General features: G+C 40.3%; 1 long non-coding RNA gene and 1 pseudogene across 5 annotated transcripts in view; one reads left to right on the top strand and one right to left on the bottom strand.

Annotated features, from left to right (window-relative positions):
- Nucleotides 1–20,435, bottom strand: part of LOC105074608 (uncharacterized) — a 202,424-nt gene that overhangs the window by 144,617 nt on the left and 37,372 nt on the right. The gene's annotated exons all lie outside the window — the stretch shown is intronic.
- LOC123618884 (large ribosomal subunit protein uL14 pseudogene) lies at nucleotides 12,807–13,220 on the top strand (annotated as a pseudogene).

Raw genomic sequence — 20,435 nt, 5'->3', positions numbered from 1 at the left:
CCCCAATGTACTCTCAAAATCAATTCATTTCGTTGCCCATAAATCTCTCTGAGACTTCACAAAGCCGCAAGTCATGTGATGTGACTTGTGGCTGGAGAGATGAATGAGCACAGTTTCTGCCCCTGGGAAACCTGGGGTGACTGTCAGAGCCAACAGAACCAGCCAAAACGAAGAAACCAGGAGCCCACCTGCCTTGCCTTTGACCCAAGTATCAAATGGACATCTCCTGTCTCCCCTGACTGGGCCATTTTCTGGTCATTCCTACATGACATGATCCACTTTTTTGAGGACATACCACGTTGGTGAGAAGCAGTTGTGACGTCTCGGCCTCCTTCAAGACGAGAGGGAACGGGAAAGCCCCGCTGATAATTGCAGCCCGCCCCCTCGCCACCCCCCACCCCCACCCCGCTCTGCCTTTCGGTTTTCTGGAAAGGTTTCTTAGCACTCAGGCAACCTGAAGTGATTTGAGAGACAATGTGCATTTTTAAGAGCCAGTTAGTAGCCAATTGCCTAGAAAAATACCTAATCAGCAGTTGGCCCTTTTGAGATTTACTCTGAGGGCTCCTCACCTTTGCTTGTCACCAGCTTTGAGATGCTTGTAAGAAAAGGAGCTGAAAGCTTGTAAAGATTGAAAAAATCAGGCTGCATTCTATTAAGAGGCTTTCTTCTTTTCTTTTTCTTATCTTGTGAAAGAGACGACACGGAGGCTAGGGATCGAGACACTAAATGCCCCTATTGCTCAAAACTGTATCCACAGTTGATACAGGGACTGGGAAAGAAGGTGGTCCTCGAGTTCTGACTGAAGGCCTTACATTCTCTGTGATGAAATCAGTCTCTTATGCCCCACGTGAATAAGCGAGTATGTTTTCACAGGACCATTGAAAATACAGCATTCATAGAACACACCAAAATCTGTTCAACAATGCTCATTATGATTATGCATTTAACTCTAAGAGTGCACTTTGTCTTTCACAATAAAAGTGGTCTGGGCATAGATGTTGATTGTTTTGGAGATTCTAACACCAAGGAGCAGAACCTGGTGCCCCATCCCTGGTCAGGGTAAAATCAGCATGAATGCTGTGTAATCTAGCCAACAGGATTGATCCCGGTCAGGTATTAAGGGCTAAAATGGATTAAACAAAAGGCATTCCCCTTGTAACAAGAAGGAGAAACTTCAAAAGGTGGGATTTGTTCTTGTTATGACAAAGGAAGTGGATTTACAAACCGCCTTGAGGCACACCCCTCTGTGACTTTCAATTTGCTCTGCTCCGTACTGGGAGGTTTTTTTTTCTCCCCTTCTTTCCACCCCCACACCCCACACTCCCCGCGCCTCCCAGAGCCTACCCAGGGCAAGAACCTCAGGTTAAGAGAATCAGATTGAGAATGCTTTTTTCCATTTGTTTTTAAAGACCAGGCACCAGGCATCTCCCCGATCAAATGACACTCATGTTCAGGCACCTCCCAAAGCCCCTATCACTCAGACGTGTGACAGTGGCAAGGACAGGTGAAGCAGGGAGTGCTGTTTACATGCCTCCAGCAGAGCAGGCAGAACCCTCCATTCTGGTGCTTGTATTTGCGTGAAAATTCCGGAGACAGAAAGGCAAACAAGAAGCAGGGTATCCTAATGGATTAACAGAACTCCACTCCATGAAAGGAATTAACACCTCACTGCATAGATTTATAGTCCTGGGTCAGGATTAGCCATGTTGGGCTTTATTTTCAATCCCTTGATTCAATGTTACAGTAATTTTTATCGTAATAGTACAAACGTGAACATAATTTATCTTCTGAGAGTTCAAAGCATTATGTAGTTTTTGGTAAGATCTATACATGTATACACTCACATACACCTGCATGTATAATCTATTTACTTATCAATTATTATGCTTTAATTACCCTTAAAATACTTAAATTCTCTGGGATGAAAATGGGAACAGTACTAGTATGTAAAATGTTGTATCAAAGTTTCTCAATTCAAGTACTGCACAAAGCCCTTTAAAAAAAGAAACCCCTACTGACGCCCAGATGTTGACTTCAATTATGTTTATAATAATATTACTTAAACATGTATGCACATAAAACTAGTGATGAGCTCCTTATACTGCAATTCTTATTCAATTATAAAACCAAAGTCTGTGCACTAATTACAAACAAATTGCAAACCAAACAAAATTCAAATTAACAACATTAAATTAATATGGCTGATACATAATGTTGTCTTGAAATTGAATTACCACTTACAGCACGGCTGTGGCACTGCCTGCCCCTCCCTCGTTCTGCTGAGCTGGGCATGTTCAATGCAACTATCTGAATTCCTGGAAAGCGTTTTTCAAACCAAATACCTTGACATCATTTGATCCTCATTACTTATTGATCAAAGTATTACTTCTCTGAGTAATTGTTATCATGGTGATCTTTTCAACTGTAATAAATATTCTGTTTCATTTTTCTGATGCAATTGTGAAAACCCAATATGTGATTTATGTACTGAGTTTGTGGTGTTCTCTACTCATTAGTCTGAAACAGTGAAAGTACTGCTGGGCTCCGATAATACTACAATCACAGACTTCGGTGCTGAAATTACATGGTAGGACTCTATTGTATGTCACCCAGAATATGATTATATTGTATTTTTAAAAGACTGTTTTCTTCATAAATCAACAACTTTTTATGGAGAATGCAATGTCCCCTGAGAATACATCCTTGGTCCTGGATTTAAGGATTCTAAATAAATTATACAAGCTCAGCAGTATCTTTGTCCCCAGAATTCATTCTCTTACTACAGGATTGAGCATCTGAACCAAAGAACAACAACAACAACAAAAATCCCTCCTTTTTTATGAGGCAGGAGTTCAGGTCCTCATCAAGTGACTAGTCTTCATTACCGAGCCAACCAATATTCTCTGATTAATAAATATAAGACCAAGTGTTTCTCCTTAAGGAGCTTACAATCTACTTGAGGAGACAAGACACAAACATAAAAAAATGTTCTATTTAAATGTCTTCAAAGTTTGCTCCCGAGGAATCAACATTTCTTGATCAATCCATAAAGTTTAAATTAAGCTATGGAAACATTATTTGTCATTTACACTTGAATACTTCGTAAAACTTCAAATCATATTGTGACCTTCCCATGCAGTGAAAAATGCAGCATCTGGAAGATAACATCAGTGGTTTGAAATGAAGAAACCTGATAGCATTTGGACTTTGACTTTCTGAAAAACACCTGTGTCATTAAAATGACCTTGAAAGTTGTGACCAAAATAGTCAAACAAAGCCATGAGAAATTGCCACACAATCAAACTGGCTGTTATCTTATATCTGAAAAAGCTGTGTGGTCATAAGAGATAAAAAGTATACGGAAAGAATGCAGGCTTTTGGTAGGTTTGAGTATCTCTAGAATTAGGGGAGAAAGAAATTCACATACAATAAAGAGTCAAAAATATGTCAAATACAATCTAGTGATTTTCCTGGATGGGGGGTGGGGTGTGATTACAGGAGAACTAGGTAATACATAACTCGAACCCAGGGCAAAGGTCTATCTGGGATCACCCATTTGGGAGTGGGAGGTTAAATATAACAACTAAAAGGCAAGAGCAGCATATTACATTAGGACTGACGACAAAAATCCAGTCTTGGTCCCAGCTGGAACCTCTGGTCATTAAACAATCTTAATCCTCAGCACGGCTTTGAGATCATTCAAATCTTTTAGAATGAATGTAAAAGTGTTAAGCGGCTCAAACTTGCATTTTCAGTATGTTTGAGTGAAAAGGAATCTGTGCATATTTGGCATATATTACTACTTGCCATATTTAAGAGAATCTGTCCTATTAGAGTAACTGCTCAGCCTTGTAATTCCAGTATTAAAATGTATGAGCCAGTATGAGCAATTTAGCCTTGTGATTTTAAGTTGAAATCTAAGGTTATAAATAGTACTGGACTGTCTCAGAGAGCTTAAGAATCACCATCTATGAGTTTCAATTATCGAACTTGTAAGAATAATTTGAGTACTTGGGAAGGTTGGTCAATCAAAGGACTCTAAAAGAAAATCAAGTACATACATTAATAAACGTAATTGAAAGTATTAAAGGATATTTAATTAAATGTATTAATTAGACGAGTTTATTCAAAGACCAACTTAAAAAGTAATTATTCAAATTTGTTAGGCTAATACACAGTATAATAAAAATTGTAAGCCAAACCTAAAAGCTTATGGAAGAGCTACGTTTTTGAATTTGTAATTTAGCATATCAAATATTATTGTTTTAAAACTAAAGTTATCTCCTGATCCATATATTCTGCCCATAAAAAAAAGAAATCCACAATTTATAAAGTAAAAATGCTTCTTCTTTCCCTGTATCATTTCAAATGCAAATATATGACCAATCATTATCTTAATCATCTCTGCAATTGCAATATAAACTATGTTTCAGTTTTTTGGATGCAACTGTAAACTAACTACCACTAACATAATCTCACTGGGGTTGTCAAGGAAGTCTAGTGTTTGTCTTGCCAAATAGTAGAAAATATGACTGACCTCTGGATGGGTGCTTATCATGGAGTAGGTAATGGGGAGTCTGAAGCCCTGCTCATAGGAACCAGCTCTCACAGGGATCCACCCCAATCTCTCTCCTTCCTACATTATTTACAGTGCCCTCCCAGTTCACCCCTCACCCATTTCCATTACAATCCACATCTCACTCTTAGCAATGGAGACACTGCTTTCACAGAGCTCCCTTACATACTGAAGAACCTGGGTCATAGCTATTGCAGTGGACTGAATTATGTCCTCCCACCCCAAATTCTAACCCCCAAAGTGAAGGTATTTGGAAATGGGGCCTTTGGGAGGTAATTAGGGTTAGTTGAGGTCATGAGGGTGGGGCCCTCATAATGGGATTAGTGTCCTTATAAGAAGAGACACCAGAAAGAAACTCTCTCTCCCCTTCCTCCCTGCTTATCTCTCCCTCCCTCCCATGTGAGGACACAGTGAGCAGGTGGCTCTCTGTAAGCCAGAAAACTCAATTGTCTGGCACCTTGATCTTGGACTTCCCAGCCTCTAGAACCATGAGGGCTAAATTCCTGATGTTTAAGCCACCCAGTCTACGGCATTTTATTATAAAAGCCTGAGCAGACTAAGGCAGTAATACCTAAGGAATAATGCTTCTAATTAATAAGGATAAAAAAGTTATCAATTGCAGCCAAGATTGTTCTTTCTAATTAGCAATTTCAATAACAACTAAAGGACTCACAGATAAGGGAGACACTACATGCTTTTTTCTACAATGTCCCATTTAATGGCTCATTTCTAAACCTACTCCAGGATTGAAGGTCATCTAACAGACAGTTTTTTCATGTTAAAAGAGCAATCACACAGTTGCTCACGGAACTGTGTGGTGCATAGCAATCATGGCCCCAGTTTTTCACTCCTTCCTGTCTCCATGCCCCTTGTCATGTCCCTTTGCCTTCCTCCGTGGGCAGGGTAGCCTGATGTTAGCATCTTGTACCTGACACCGAGCTCAGTTATGTGTTCTTCTTTGTTCACTGAGTCCTTAGAAGAGAGGCTGCAAGCAGAGGCTTGATATGGGCTCGTGCATTGGTTTGCTCTCCCCTGCACTCCAGCCGTCATCAGGGAACATGCCAAGGCTGAGTCACCCCAGTCACACTAGCCTAGATCAACCCACAGCCAGCCTCACTCCAGACTTGTGAGCAAGCCCGACTAAGGTCAGCAGGTCCACCTCGCTGACCTCCAGATGCATGACCTAAAACACCAACTGACACAGATGGCAAATGTGGAAAACACATGCTCGGGGTGGCGGGGTGGGTATAGCTCAGTGGCAGAGTGTGTGCTTAGCATGCAAGAGGTCCTGGGTTCAATCCCCAGCACCTCCGTTAAAAATATAAGTATGTAAATAAATAAACCTACCTACTTCCTCCCCAAAACACGAGCAAAATGAATAATAAAGTTAGATGCAAGCAAAAAAAAACCTCATAAGATTAAAATTTAAAAAAATTTTTCAATTAAAAAAAGCCAAAAAGATACATGCACACCAATGGTCATAGCAGTCACAGTACCCAAGATACAGATGAAACCTAAATGTTCATCAACAGATGACTGGATTAAAAAAGGAACAAAAAGAAAAAGAAAACACATGCTCTAGCCGGTGGTTCCCACTAGTAGGGGCAATGAATGCTGTTTCTTTGCACACCCTAATTGAAAATCTTTCAGAGTTAAAGCTGTTTTAAGTTTAAACAACTACAAAAATAACTGGGCTCTGACCTACAAAAGTGGCTTCAATGTCTGTTATCAAACAAAACGATGAATGCCTTCAAATCCTACACAGAGTTATTATCAGAGTGACTTGAAGGTATCCCTCACACAGGGATATTCCTGTTTTAGTTTTGCCTAAAATCACTTTCGACATGAGGTAATTATTCTGTCAGGAACACTGCCACGTTATCACCCTGTACCTTGGCAAACAAGTGTGTCCTCAGATCCTCATTAAAGAATCTGTGAGGCAACAGAAGTGACATGTCTTTCAGAGGCTCAAGGAGGAACTCATCCCAACAATGTGTTACATCCAGAAATTGTTCTTTTCTTTTTTTTTTAAATCCACATTGGACCTAAGCAAACCCAGAAGAATAATGTCTCATAAACACACTTCCCCTGCCCCCTGGATAAGAGAGAAAAATGCCTCCTAGATCTCTCATGTCTCTAATTCCAGGGATTTGGGTCCCAGTAATGAAATGAGAAAGAAGCTCCCTGAATCATTTTTAATCTGAGCCTTTTCTCTGAAGAAAGGTCCCTGAGGAGTTAATGTCACGTCACTAAGTAATTAGATCTCCATTGCTTAGCAAGAATTCTACACCAAAGGCAGGGTAATTCTATTAGAAAATGAAACCACAACATTGTACAGTTCTGAAGCTACTAAATTTGTATTTAATTATCCAGGTAATGTAATTACGCAATCAGTTCTAATCGGATATCAAGAGGAAAAGTTCTTGGTGTGTGTGGTTTTTTTTTGCAAGGTTTTGTGAAAGGGCCACACAATTAATATGACACACTTAATTACTGAAATGTAAAGACATCTTTGCAGGAATATATCCCCATCCAAACATGTACGCTATATTAACTGCATAGATCTTTGCCATTACTAATGTATTTGTGGCTTCTTATCTTATAATGACCTATGGTAATAACTATCCCCGTAATAAAACAGAGACCTTAGCCTTGTATTGCAAAGCTCAATTCTGCACATTATTCCCTAGAACAGCAGAGAAACAATAAGGAATCAGAAAAGACTTTCGATTCCCTTAAATGTTCATAAGAAATGTTTTAAAAATCTATCCAAATCATGAAAATCTACTGGAAGCACACATTTTCAAATACGTGTCTTACTGGAGAAAGAAAAAGAAAAGTCAAATACAGAAACAGACTCAAGAGACACAGTAAACAAACTTAGGGTTACTGGGGGAAAGGGGTTGGGAAGGGATAAATTTGGGAGTTTGAGATTTCTAAATATATAAAAATAGATTAAAAAAATTTCTTCTGTATAGCACAGGGAACTATATTCAATATCTTGTAGTAACCTATAATGAAAAAGCATATTAAAATATATGTATGTATATGTATAATTGAAACATTATGCTGTACACCAGCAACTGACACACTGTAACTGACTATACTTCAATTAAAAAAAAAGAAAAATCAAATATATTCAATTGATAATTAAGTGGATTGACATGTGTCAGCAAAGTAAGATTCTTCCCTTATAGCTTAGAATCTCTTATAAATACAAACTTCAAAAATTTCCTTCAACAGTAGACTTGGTTCTTACAGATAATACTGGCTTTGCTTTACTAAGACAGTTCTTTAAATTCCACTTTTCTTTTCTAGTACACCTCTACTACATAAACAAAGTTTCTTATATGCTTTATTTTACTTGATTATTTAAGATTTTAGGTGTTTGGGGTAGAGGGTATAGCTCAGTGATAGAGAGCATGCTTAGCATGCACGAGGTCATGGGTTCAATCCTCAGTACCTCCACTAACCAAAGGAAAAAAATACTTTAGATGTTTGCAATACGGCCCCCTTAAAAAGAGAGAGCATGGCAGCCTAAAGAAACAGGGATTGCAGACAGGAACTGAGGTGTCAGAATGTTCACCTTTTGGTTAAGTCTTCCACTTCCTATCCTGAACTGTGTAATTTTCCAGTTTTCCACTACCACTTTTTAAATTAAGTGAGCCTACCAAAAATGTCACTTGAAGTCAGAAACTAGTCTTCTGTGTTGTTTCTCCTCACCTGTTTATCCCTTTGGCCAATAGCTGTGCAGCTGATTTTGTTTCCCAGCACGGGTAGAAGCTGGATGTGTGGCCATTATTACTTGACGTTGTTTGAAATCTTTTTCCTGGAGGGTGAACATTCAAGGTAAGTGAGCTCAAAGTGGAGGAGAGCACGTGCATTTGCTGATGGAAAAGCCAAGAAACAGAGCAAAGCAGTGACTGGGTTGGGACCAGAAAGCATCTTCTTTATAGTCAGAAGAGAAACTGTTGACATACATAGAGGCTAGGAACGAGTTAGGTTTCTATTGTTGTGATACAAGTGACTGCCATCTTGGTCTTCTCACCAGGTACTCACAAGGTCTTTTTCTGTGTGCACACACCTCTGATGTCTCTTTGTGCATCTAAATTTCCTCTTATAAGGACATCAGTCAGGTTGGTTAGGACCCTCCCTAAGGGCTTCAGTTTAACTTAATCACCTCTTTAAAGGCTCTATCTCCAATGCAATCACATTCTGAAGTTCTAGGAGTCAGGGTTTCAACATATGAATCTGGGAGAAGTGGACACAATTCAGCCCGTAACAATAATGTTGGCTTAAGAGACTAATTTCAAAGTAGCTAAAAGAAAATGGAAACAATAAGTAGGAATTGGAGAAGAAGGGGAAAGAAATGTTCAGTTTTTCTGCCCAAGAGGACACTTCAGAAGTATACATTGCTCTAGTGGACTCTCTCTGCCCGTGGGCAGTCTTCAAGAACCGGCGGGATAGGGGTGAGGGGGACATCACAGAGGAGGTCCCTAACAGGGAGGGGATGCTTATTTTATAATTTTACAGGTGATACACCACCTGCACCCCACAGTAATGCAGCACAAGAATTTCAACTAGATCTCCTAAAACAAGAATGCCTTCAGACATAGCATGAGCTCGGAAATCATTTAAATCAGATGATGTCAGACCCACTTGTGACAATATGGCAAAACAGAATCTCCTAAGGGAGAGATTGGGTTGGGCTTATTCAGAAACTGGTACATCAGAATCCGACATGGTACCTCTCTAAAGATTTTTAAGGGTGGGTTTTTGACTCTATGAGATTTTCTCCTCTAATACTGACTTGAGTGTTAATCCCTATGTAAGATATGATTCTATTAAATCGGTTTCATATACTCTGCAAAAAAAAGGGCATCCCTAAATTGATTTAAATGGAGTATTCTAAACCATTTTATTCCTTCAGTATTACATTAATATTACATCAACCAATGCCTAACATTTCTCAGGACTATAGGAACAAGGTGCAAATTCCCTGACCTCAGGGAGGTTACAGTCTAGTTGTGGGGATAGAGATCACCCAGCAAATAATAAGCAGGACGAGCTGTATACGAGGAGGTGGTAAGTGCTATGATTTAGGGAAGGAGACAACTCTTGAAGAGTGGCCTGAGGGGTGAGCGGTCAGGGAGGTCGAAGGAGAATGAGAAGGGAGTGGCCTCCTAGCAGCCACGTCCAGACGGTGTTCCAAAGAGGAAAGATCAACTGGATCAGATGCTCCTCACAGTCAAACAGAAGGAGGACAGGGAGTGTCCACTGGATTTGGCCCCACAAAGGTCAGGATGACCTGGACAAAGGCAGTTCTGAAGGAGCAGCGGGGTTAAGAGTCTGACTGAAGTGAGGTGGAGACCCTGAATATAGACAACTCTTCAGGGCACATCTGTGTTTTCAAAACGTCCTGTTTTCACTCAGGGTTGGGGCAAACCCCAAACATGAAATGACGTGTGAAGGCAAGAGGGCAGGTCAGTCTCCCACCTCTCAAGGACAGAGTCCACCCAGGCCCGGGTAGGCTGACTTGTGTCCCCCTTCTTTTCTAGTGCCTTTCCTGGGGCTGCTTCCCTTCGGGACCTAGAGATCCTCGCCCTCACATCCTGCTTGATCGCATCACTAGCACAAGCACCAGTTGATTCCATGCCTCTCTGCGGGGTATCGGCCTCATGTTTGCCAGCAAGGGGAGGAACCTGCCCCATGACTCCTCAAATCCAGTGGTGTCTGCAGCTGCACACTCGGCCTATTTTAACAAGTCTTAAGTGTTTCTGAAAAAGGAAAACCAAAAGGAACCCAAATTGAGAGAAACAACCTGAAGTATCTGGCCTGAGCCACAGGGAAGAGGAAGCAGGCCTCAACTCTCCTCCTCTGAGAGGCCATATGCTTTAGGGCCTCAAAGAATGCCCCAATTTATACAAGTCGCCACTGCAGCATTAAGCCTGAATGGCATTTGGCGGCAGATAAAGTCTCCCTGTGTCATGCAGCAGAGGGCTGTGCGGCCAGATCTTGTTTAGAATTACATTTAAAACCTGGAAATCAAATGATATGTCCAGATAACTTCTGTGGTAAACCTCAAACCAGTCATGCTTCAGGTTAAGCCTCTGCATTTCTAAACAACATGCCTTTATTCTCTCCAGGCCGATTCGCGGACCTTCCCGCCAGCGGTATCAAGTAGCAAGCAGCTGAATGTACCCTCTGTTGTGAGCATTAAGGGATGGACAGCGGAGGGAGGCAGCACCCCTCCGCTGAGAAATTCTCCATCTCTGATACGTCTCTGCAATACATACATCCAGTTTGCTCCCTCTTTGTTTCTTGGGTTATTTGCTAATTTATAAAATTCGAAAAACAAACAAAAAAACTCAACCAACCCCAAAAACATCCCATCACTTCAGAAAAATAGAGCGCTTAGCTTCCCAGACTTTTCTTCATCCCTCTCACTTGAACAAATCTCTCCTGGTCGTTGAGTGGCGTGGTCTTGCTGTATCTCGTCTCACAGGGTCAGAGTTTGAATACACCAGGAAAACTGACAGACCCTCCTAGGGTAAAAAAATTAGTCCAGTCCTGGCCACAGAGATAGAAGAGGGACAACACTGGTTTGTGTTATTTAATCCTCATTTTATCGCTGAGGAAACCAAGACTTACAAGGGAATGCAATGCCGTGATCAAGCTTGGAGGGTGAGCCCATGGTGTTGACAGGGCCTGTGCTAATGGGCATCCTTGTGAAAGAACCCCATTTTCTCAGGAAATTGTTCTGGCCTTCCCTTCTGCTTCCTATAAAGGAATCGATCCTGTTAGACACATGTGCTCCTGGCCACACCAGGCACCAAGAGAAGCCTTGAAGCATCTATATTGGTTCTGGGCTGTGGGATCGGCTTCTATTGGAGATCAGAGCTCATAAATGAGTTGCTAAGATCTCCTACTGCACAGCTTCCCCCAGGCACTATCTGATGCAGGAGGGAGAAGTATAAACCCGGACACTGAGCACATTTCAGTGCACTGGGGCAGGAACATACCACCTGTAGAAGTCCACAAGGCATCGTTTTATTACTTTAGCAGTGAGAGAAGGATTTCCCCCCTGCCTTTGGGTAAAAAATGTTGCAGTAGATTCTTTTGCTAAAAGAGTCATTTAGATATTACTGGTCACGTCACATTGTAGTTGTTTGGAAATAATTATATCCATATCACAGACAGTAAATAATAGATGTGCGTTCACTAACGTTTTATTCATGTTCTGTTTTAATACGGCAAACTTAGAAGTAATTTAATCTCCCAGTAAATTGAAGTGGTGGGGGGTTCTTCACACAGAAGACTGCAAGTTATTAATTCCGGGCAGTCTTCATCTTGTACAATTAGTCACTGCTTGCAGCTGGAAATGTTTTATTAATTTTCCATAGCAGTTGATTTTCCACAGTTTTCTCAGTTTAAATTAAGCAGTAAGAGCTGCTGTTTCTCCTTAAATAAATTTTCTTTCCACAAAAATACATGCCTCTGGCTATGTCAATTTTCCCATTTGATTAAAGTGCCAGCAGGCAATTAATAACTTAATGCATTTTAAAGTACTTTTGGAAAAAGTAATTTGAATAGCCAAACTTGTGTATTTGAATTGATTGTTGCAGAAGATTTTTAACAGGCATTTGAAAATCCTAGAACCTTGGAAAGGACGAATAGAGCCCAGCAACCATGTCTGGGGGACTTGGGGTGGTCTCTGTAAAAGGCCCACAGCTGGCACTCAAACTTTGCCAGCAGGGCAGGTGATCACCTCTTTGTAGGAGGCTGGAGGAGAGGCAACCTCAAAATGGTCTTCATAGGGGCATACAGAAGACTGGAGTGGGAAAACCATTTAAAAAGCAATGAGACAAGATGGATGAACCTTGAAGACATGATGCTAAGTGAAATAAGCCAGACACAAAAGACAACTTTTGTAGAGTTCACGTATATGAGGTCCCTAGAATAGTCTACTGCATAGAGACAGAAAGTAGAATGATGGTTGCCAGGGGTGGAGGGGAGGGGGAAGAGGGAAGTTAGCATTTATTGGGTACAGAGTTTCTTTTAATAGTGATGAAAAATTTCTGAAGTTAGTGGTGATGACTGCACAACATGAGACTGAACTTAATGCCACTGAATGATATACTTAAAAAAGAGTCAAAAGGGTAAATTTTATGTGATTTCTATTTTACCACACACACACAAAAAAGCCATGTGACCTTTTTTCACGCTCAAGATGTAGAAGCAAGAATGTGATGGTTCCCCCTGTGCAAAATTCCACATTTCCCTGGCTCTTCTGGTAGAAGCCATGATCAACTGGGCTGAGAACACAAGCGCCACAATTCTGTGTACGCTCTTTGTGAAGTGGGCCAAGAGACAGCTGAGCAGACTTCTGATGCTGGTGTAGGTGACACGGTGATGGCTAGTCAAGAAAGGCAAACCAGAGTTCAGAAGGAAGGTACATCAAGCTGGGGTAATTAAACAACAGGAAGTCATTCTGGAGAAAGACGCTGTGTTCCTTTATTTTGACCATCATGGGGATGTCACAGTAAACTATAAAGGTGAGATGAAAGGTCCTGTCATCATAGTTGCAAAGGTGTGTATAGACTTATGGTCTAGGATTGTGCCCCATGCCGGCAGCATTGCATGATTCTCCAGTGCCTTTGTTTAAAAAAACACCCCATTAAAAATTATTTGCTCCCTCCCCTCAAAAAATGTAATGAGGATATTCAAAGCTAATTGGTTTCCTTTTTAAAAGAACACACACACACACAAAGGAAAACATGCCCTAGTGTCATCTATAGTGAGAGTTCAGGCTTCTATTTGACTGTGAGTCTTTCACTGACCTCTGAGTATCCGACTCAGAGGATTGGCTGACACTGTCTACTGTTTCCTTAGAAATCTATTGACCAAGGCCCAGGAAAAGCTGATGCTCAGCCCCAGTGCGTACGCTCGTGAATTCTGCTCCCACTGGTTCGCTGTATGCCTTCTGAGAGGCAGCTGGGATTCTTCCCAAACCTGTTTCCACCAGGTGATTTTAATTATGCAATTTCATTAAATATTATGTAAGTAGATGAAATGTGAGCTCACAAAGAGTTGTTTCTGTGAAAACCAGACTGAATATCTTAATAAAGCTTGATAAAGGTGAGCTCTAAAGAAATATGGCAGATGTACTGGGCATGGACAAAGTTAAGCTGGAGGATAACATTACAAAAATGAAAAGGAATTCTGAACTTAGGTTGCTTTACAGGTGTCTATAATGCTTCTACTTCCCTTGGAAGACACTAGAAACCATGGATGAGGCACCCAGGGCATGTTTTAAACCGAGATGACTAGAAACTCCAGATGACTCATATGCAACAGGAAGGCCCTGGCTCCCATCCAACTGCACTGAAAAAAATAAACTTTCACTAAACTTTCACCAAACTTTCAAGTATCCAGAGCAGGATGCCAATAATCATTTGTATGGCACAGCCAACGGATTGGTAGGAGCCGCTTAGCTGCTGAATTGAGAAGTATCCTGAAGTTAACTCTGAACTCCGTAAGCAGGAGTACAAAGAATCAACAGTGTTTTCCAGGAGTGTGAAAGGGAAACAGAGTGAAAAAGGCACCACACACTCACCACAAGTCATCTGGAAAAAGACAGATGAGTGCAAATTAAAAACCAGGCATTCTAACTGTTGGCTATTTTCTTTTCACTCGTTGCTAGATCTAAGCGCAAGTCTACTTTTATTCAAATAAAATGGCATGAGTAATCCAAAACACCCTTCTTGTTTCAATCCTAGAGATACCTCCTCATGATCATAATGAGCTACCCCTTGCCTTGAAGAGGAGTAAACTAGGTCCCACAGACCCTGCTGACCGACCCCAGGGCTCTCTACTCCTGAACAGCCTATTTGCTCAACATCTTTGTAAAGAAATGTCAGCAACATTGACAATTGTGTTGGATTTCTTTTGAAAAGCTCATTCTTGGAAGCTGGCCGACATATTACTTCAATCATCCACCTGCTTAAAGAAAGTGTAAAGTTCTTTCTAAAAATGTTTTGAAGAATGACTTCCTGTGTCTGGTAGATGGTGTTGGATTATTTCCCATCACTGAACTGGCATGTTCCTGACTGTCCTAATGTAGATACTGTATCGTCTCAGGAAAGAAAGAAGTGGTGATTTATGTTGCAGGTATCAGTTTTTCACACGTCTGAAAGTGTGATGTGCACCAGCTGAGGGCTTCAATTCACTTAGTGCAAAGGGAAATGGCAGCTGGGTTGCACTGATTTTAAAATGTCATGAAATAATAAGATTAATACTTTAACCACTACTGCTGAGAAGTGGAAGGTCAGTTTGATGTTTGCCATGTTTGTTATTAAGTATGAGGATATCAAAATGGGTTCTTCTTGTGGAGACCATCTGATGGAAGGAAGGTAAATTTAAAGCTGTCAAATCATTTTCCCCTGAGAAATTTTTTTTTTATTTAGCCGATTTTTAAATTTTTATGCCTATTTCTTTAGCCAAATATGTTGTGTTTTGTTGCTGTTTGTCAATTTTTATGCAACAGGGAGGCTATTAGATATACTTCAGTGTATCAGTAAATTTCTAGTTGTAGGTCTCCAAGAAAACCTGTCCCAGCTTTCTCCACCTAAAATGAACATATTTGTGTAAGTTATAGCTAACAGGACCATAAAGAAGTATAAAAGCAGATATCTTTTCAGATTAGCTTTGGCTGCATTTAATAGCGTGACAAAAACAAACAAACAAAAAACCAAGTAGAGGCTTAAACAAGACAGAGGTGTCTTTCTTTCTTACACAAAAGAAGTCAAGGAAAGATAATCCAAGGCTGGCTTAGCAGCTCCATGGTCATCAGAGCCCAGGCCCTCTCTAGCTTGCTACTCTGCCATGATTTATGCACCATCTCATGTTCCAAAATAGCTGCTCAAGTTCCAGCCATCATGTCCACCTTCCAAGAAGAAGGAAAAATCAAAGAAGAGTATACCTCCTCCCTTTGAGGGCACTTCCCCCAAGTTATACTTTTTTTTTTTTACATGTAATTGGCTAAATTTCACTCATTTGGCCACACTCAGCTGTAAGGAAAACTACTTTAAAAAGTGAAAAAAGAAGTATAACTGACATGTTAAGAAAGTCATGGAATTATGTAAAATGCACAATTAAAACCACAAAAGAGAGAAAAAGAACAGAAGGCAAAAATAAGAACAAAAGAACAAAGGTAACAAACAGAAAATAGTAAAGAATATGATAGATATTAATCTAACTATATCAATAATCACTTTGAATCATTGTGCACCAATTAAAAGACAGACATTGTCAGAGTGGATCAAAAAAAAAGACCCAACTATATGCTGTCTGTAAGAAACCCACTTTAAATATAAAGACATGTATAGATCAAAAGTACATGGATGGAGAAACATATACCATGCTAACACTAATGAGAAGAAAGCATAAGAAACTATATTAAGACAGAGCAGACTGCAAAGTAAAGAAAGTTATCAGGGATAAAGAAGAGCATTATGGAATGCCCAGATGGGTTAACTGGTGAATTTAAGGAAGAAATTATACCAATTCTCTACAATCTCTTTCAGAAAACAGAAGCAGAGAGAATACTTCCTAACTCATTCTATGAAACCAGTATTATTATAATACCAAAACCAGACAAAGACATTATAGGCAAAGAAAACTACAGATTAATCTCTCTCATGAACATAGATACAACAATCTTCAACAAAATATTAGCATATTGAATTCAAAAAAGTATAAAATTAGTTATATATTTCTACCAAGGGAGATTTATCCCAGGTATGCAAGACTGACTCAATATTCAAAAGATCAACTAATGTAATCCATCACATCAACAGACTAAAAAACCACACAGTCATATCAATAGATGCAGAAAAGCATTTTATAAAATCCAACACTCATTCAAGATAAAAACTCAAAGTAAATTAGAAATAGAGGAGAATTTTCTCAACTTGTTAAAGACTATCTACAAAAACCTATAGCTAACATACACTTAACGGTGAGAAACTTGAAGCTTTCCCACTAAGATCAGATACAAGGCAAGGATGTACCCTCTGAGCACTCCTTTTCAACATTGTACTAAAAGTCCTTGCAAATGCAATAAGGCAACATAAAGGAAATAAAAGTATACAGACTGGGAAGAAAGACATAAAACTGTCTTAGTATGCAGATGAGATGATCACCTATGTAAAAAATCCAAAAGAATTAACAACAAAAAAACCTCATGGAACTAGTAAGCAATTATAGTATAGTAGCAGGATACAAGGTTAACACATAAAAGTCAATTGCTTTCCTTAATACTTAATACCTAGTGAATACATTTACACCCCCAAATCAAATACTTAGGTATAAATCTAACCAAATATGTAGAAAACCTATATGGGGAAAACTACAAAACTCTGATGAACTAAATCAAAAAAGAACTAAATAAATGAAGAGATATTTCATGTTCATGGATAATAAGACTCAATATTGTCAAGATGTTAGTTCTTCCCAATTCTAATCTATTTATTCAATGCAATCCCAATCAAGATCTCAGAAAGTCATTTTATGAATATCAACAAACTGATGCTAACATTTATATGGATAGGCAAAATATCCAGAATACCCAATATAATATTGGAGTTTGGAGGAGAACAAACTCAGGTAGGAGGATGCTACTTGAATTCAAAATTAACTATAAGGCTATTGTATATCTTCTTATACTGTAATCAAAACAGTGTGATATTTGCAAAAGAATAGACATAGATCAATGGAACAGAATAGAGAGTTCAGAATTAGATTCCCATAAATATAGCCAACTGATCTCTGGAAAAACAGCAAAGACAATACAATGGAGCAAAGCCTTTTCTAAAAATTGTGCTGGAACAACTGGATATCTATATGCAAAAAAAAAAAAAAAAAAGACGAATTTACACACAGACCTTACAAAAATTAACTGAAAATGGATCATAGACCTAAGTATAGGGTTTTTTCTGCTGAGTTGTGCCCCTGCTAGTTCTCCCTGAGCCCACTTGCATTTATTCCTGAAAATCATCAATATCCAAGCTTTTTTTCTTTATTTGACTTCTTGCAAATATTAAGCATGGGGTAACTTTTCTGAAAAGTTAAGCGGAAAAAGTGAATTCACAGGCTATTGGATGTATAATGCCCTTTACTCTTGGTTGAGGGAAAGAGAATTCTAAGCAATAATTTTAAATCCTTTTTAGTGACTACCTTGAAGCAATGAAAAGAGTAAAAGAAGCAAGCTCAGTGGAGAGCATTAGGCAATTATCACTGAAAATTATTTAAGCTTAAATAACTAAAATATATTCTATAAAATCAGACGACATACTGGAAAGGCTTCTACATGGTCAATTTGCTTTCTCATGGACCAGCTGAAGGGGTAAGCAAAAATGTCGAATTCTAAAAGTCTCAACTTAGTGAATTAATATAGATTTGGGGGTGGCATTAAATACCTGAAGATGATGATGAGTCATTGCCACAAACGGTTTAGCAAATGGGATTAAACAATTTCCAATGATATGAAAATGTAATAACATGAAAAACATTGAGTCCTGCACAAGTGATGACCTTCTCCCCCACTTCTGCCACAAAATGAACACTTCCCAGTATTTACAGAGAACCACTAGAGCACGGTGGTTAAACAGAGACTCTATAGAACCAGACTGCCCGAGTTTGAAACACAATTCTGCCACAGCAATCTATATGCCCTTGGACCAGTTAACTAAGCTCACTGCGCCTTGGTTTCCTCACCTGCTAAGTGGGGCCAACGTGTGAGTTAGCAGTGTAAGTGCTTAGAGGCGGGGCCAGCACACAGGCAGCACTGAGTGTTAGCTATTCCTATTTGTTACACAGGCATTCTTTGCTTGTTGGGTAGCTGTATTTGAAACTGTGGGCTCTGGAGGGACTGCATCCATTAGCACACTGGATGCAGTGGTCCTTAAAGTGGGATGCTCACATCCCATAGTCCTCACCATTCCTGGAACTGGGGGGATATTGTGTACATTTATGCTGGGGGGGGGGTATCTTCTCTTCTCATTCCCACTGCTCAGGATGTTCACTCCCATTGCTCAGGATGTTCACTCCCATTGTGTGGAGGGGCCCAGTGGTTGCCTGTTCCTGCCCTTGGGACTCCACTTAACAAAGATTTATTGAGCACCTGCCATGTGCCAGCCCCTGGTGAAGCGCTGGTAACACTGAGATTAACAGGCCCTGCATGTTCTGGAAGCCATGGTGAGACAGAGACAAACAGAGGCGCCATGAGAGCCAATGGGATGCCCCAACTGGGTTTTGGAGGGATCAGGAAAGGCTTTACTCGGACAGTGACTTATTTAACTGAACGCTGAAGAATTGGTGGGCTTCTCCAGAGAGACAAGGAGGGATGAGACAGAAGAAACCAAGCACCAAGGTGCCCAGAGTGTGACTAGTTCGGGGAATAGTGAGTGATGTTCTACGGATCTTACCCTGGTCTAACCCTCTGGCAAAGCTGCGGCTCATCCACATGGCACCTTCCTGGATGACAGGACAGAGCTCACATCTGGTGAGTTGAGCACAGGCTGGACCACCCCTACTGCTCCTGGACCATGAGCCCTATGCTGAGCTCTGGCTCCCACAGCTCTTGTCACAACATATTGCTGTCTTTCTCAAGGTGAAGGACTATATGCGACTCTTCTCTCTGTCTCTTCTGTGACAGCCTCTTACATTGGGTTTCTCAGACCACCGGCAGCAGAATCATACGGGAGCATGTATAGAAATGCAGAATTCCACCCTCTACCCAACTCTACTGAATCAAATGTACTGGGGTGAGTGCTGGAAATCTTCATTTTTAATAAGGAAAAGGGTTGAGGTAGAAACATACCTTTTTTTTTTAATCTCCCAGAATTTATTTTTTATTCTTATTCTTTATTGAAGTGTATTGATTTACAATGTTAGTTTCGGGTGTACAGTAGAGCAACTGAGTTATAGATATAAGAAATAATACTTTTTAAAACATACCCTCCCAGGTAATTCTGATGCACACTGTAGTAAGGAAACCACTGCCGTAGGGCCTAGTAGGAAGCCTGGCATATTATATATACTCAGTAAAAGTTCAATAAATGAAAGACTAAGAGGATATCTAGGAGGGGAATGTGGTGCATACCAAGTAGGGCAGAGGAACGGAAAGGTCCTGGGGTGGGAACATGGGCAGCTATTTCCATCAAAAGGAAGCTTGAGGTCCCAGGTCGGGGAGGAGCAGGGGTGATGTGGGCCATTCTGAGTCTTCTCTCCAAGGCAGCATCCAGGTGGAATCCCTGACTCAGAGCCCTCGTCTGTCCTTGGTCTCCTCTCCTTTCCCAGTCCTTGCTCTCCACAAGGCACCTCTTCCCTAATTGCTTCTCCAGGGCAGCTTTGTAGCCTCAGTGAACACAGAGCTGGCATCACTATAAGCACAAGGTTTGCTGTAGTTAGCTACATCCTGGTTTCTCAGCCTCCTCCCTACTCTTTTAAAGAGGGGAAAAATCTATTTCTTCATACCTCTGCAGACCAGCAGATGAATCAGACAAAAATTTCAACAGCTATTAACAATATGAATATGGTTGACCCTTGAATAACATGGGTTTGAACTTGCAGGGGCCCACTTACATGTGGATCTTTTTCCATAAATACTCGTTACAGTACAACACACTCCAAAACTGGTTGAATCTGCATATGTGGAACTGTGGATGTGGAGGACCACCTGTGAAGGTACACATGGATTTTGGACTGCAGGGAGGGTCAGCACCCCTAACTCCTGCATTGTTCAACGGTCACCTGTATATCACAAATTCCAGGTAAATATATCTAGATGAATATACTG

This window comes from Camelus bactrianus, chromosome 6 (assembly GCF_048773025.1).
Source record: "Camelus bactrianus isolate YW-2024 breed Bactrian camel chromosome 6, ASM4877302v1, whole genome shotgun sequence".
NCBI classification, from domain to species: Eukaryota; Metazoa; Chordata; class Mammalia; order Artiodactyla; family Camelidae; genus Camelus; species Camelus bactrianus.
The sequence above is the reverse complement of the archived record's forward strand: the minus strand, read 5'-3'. Positions and strand labels throughout refer to the sequence as shown.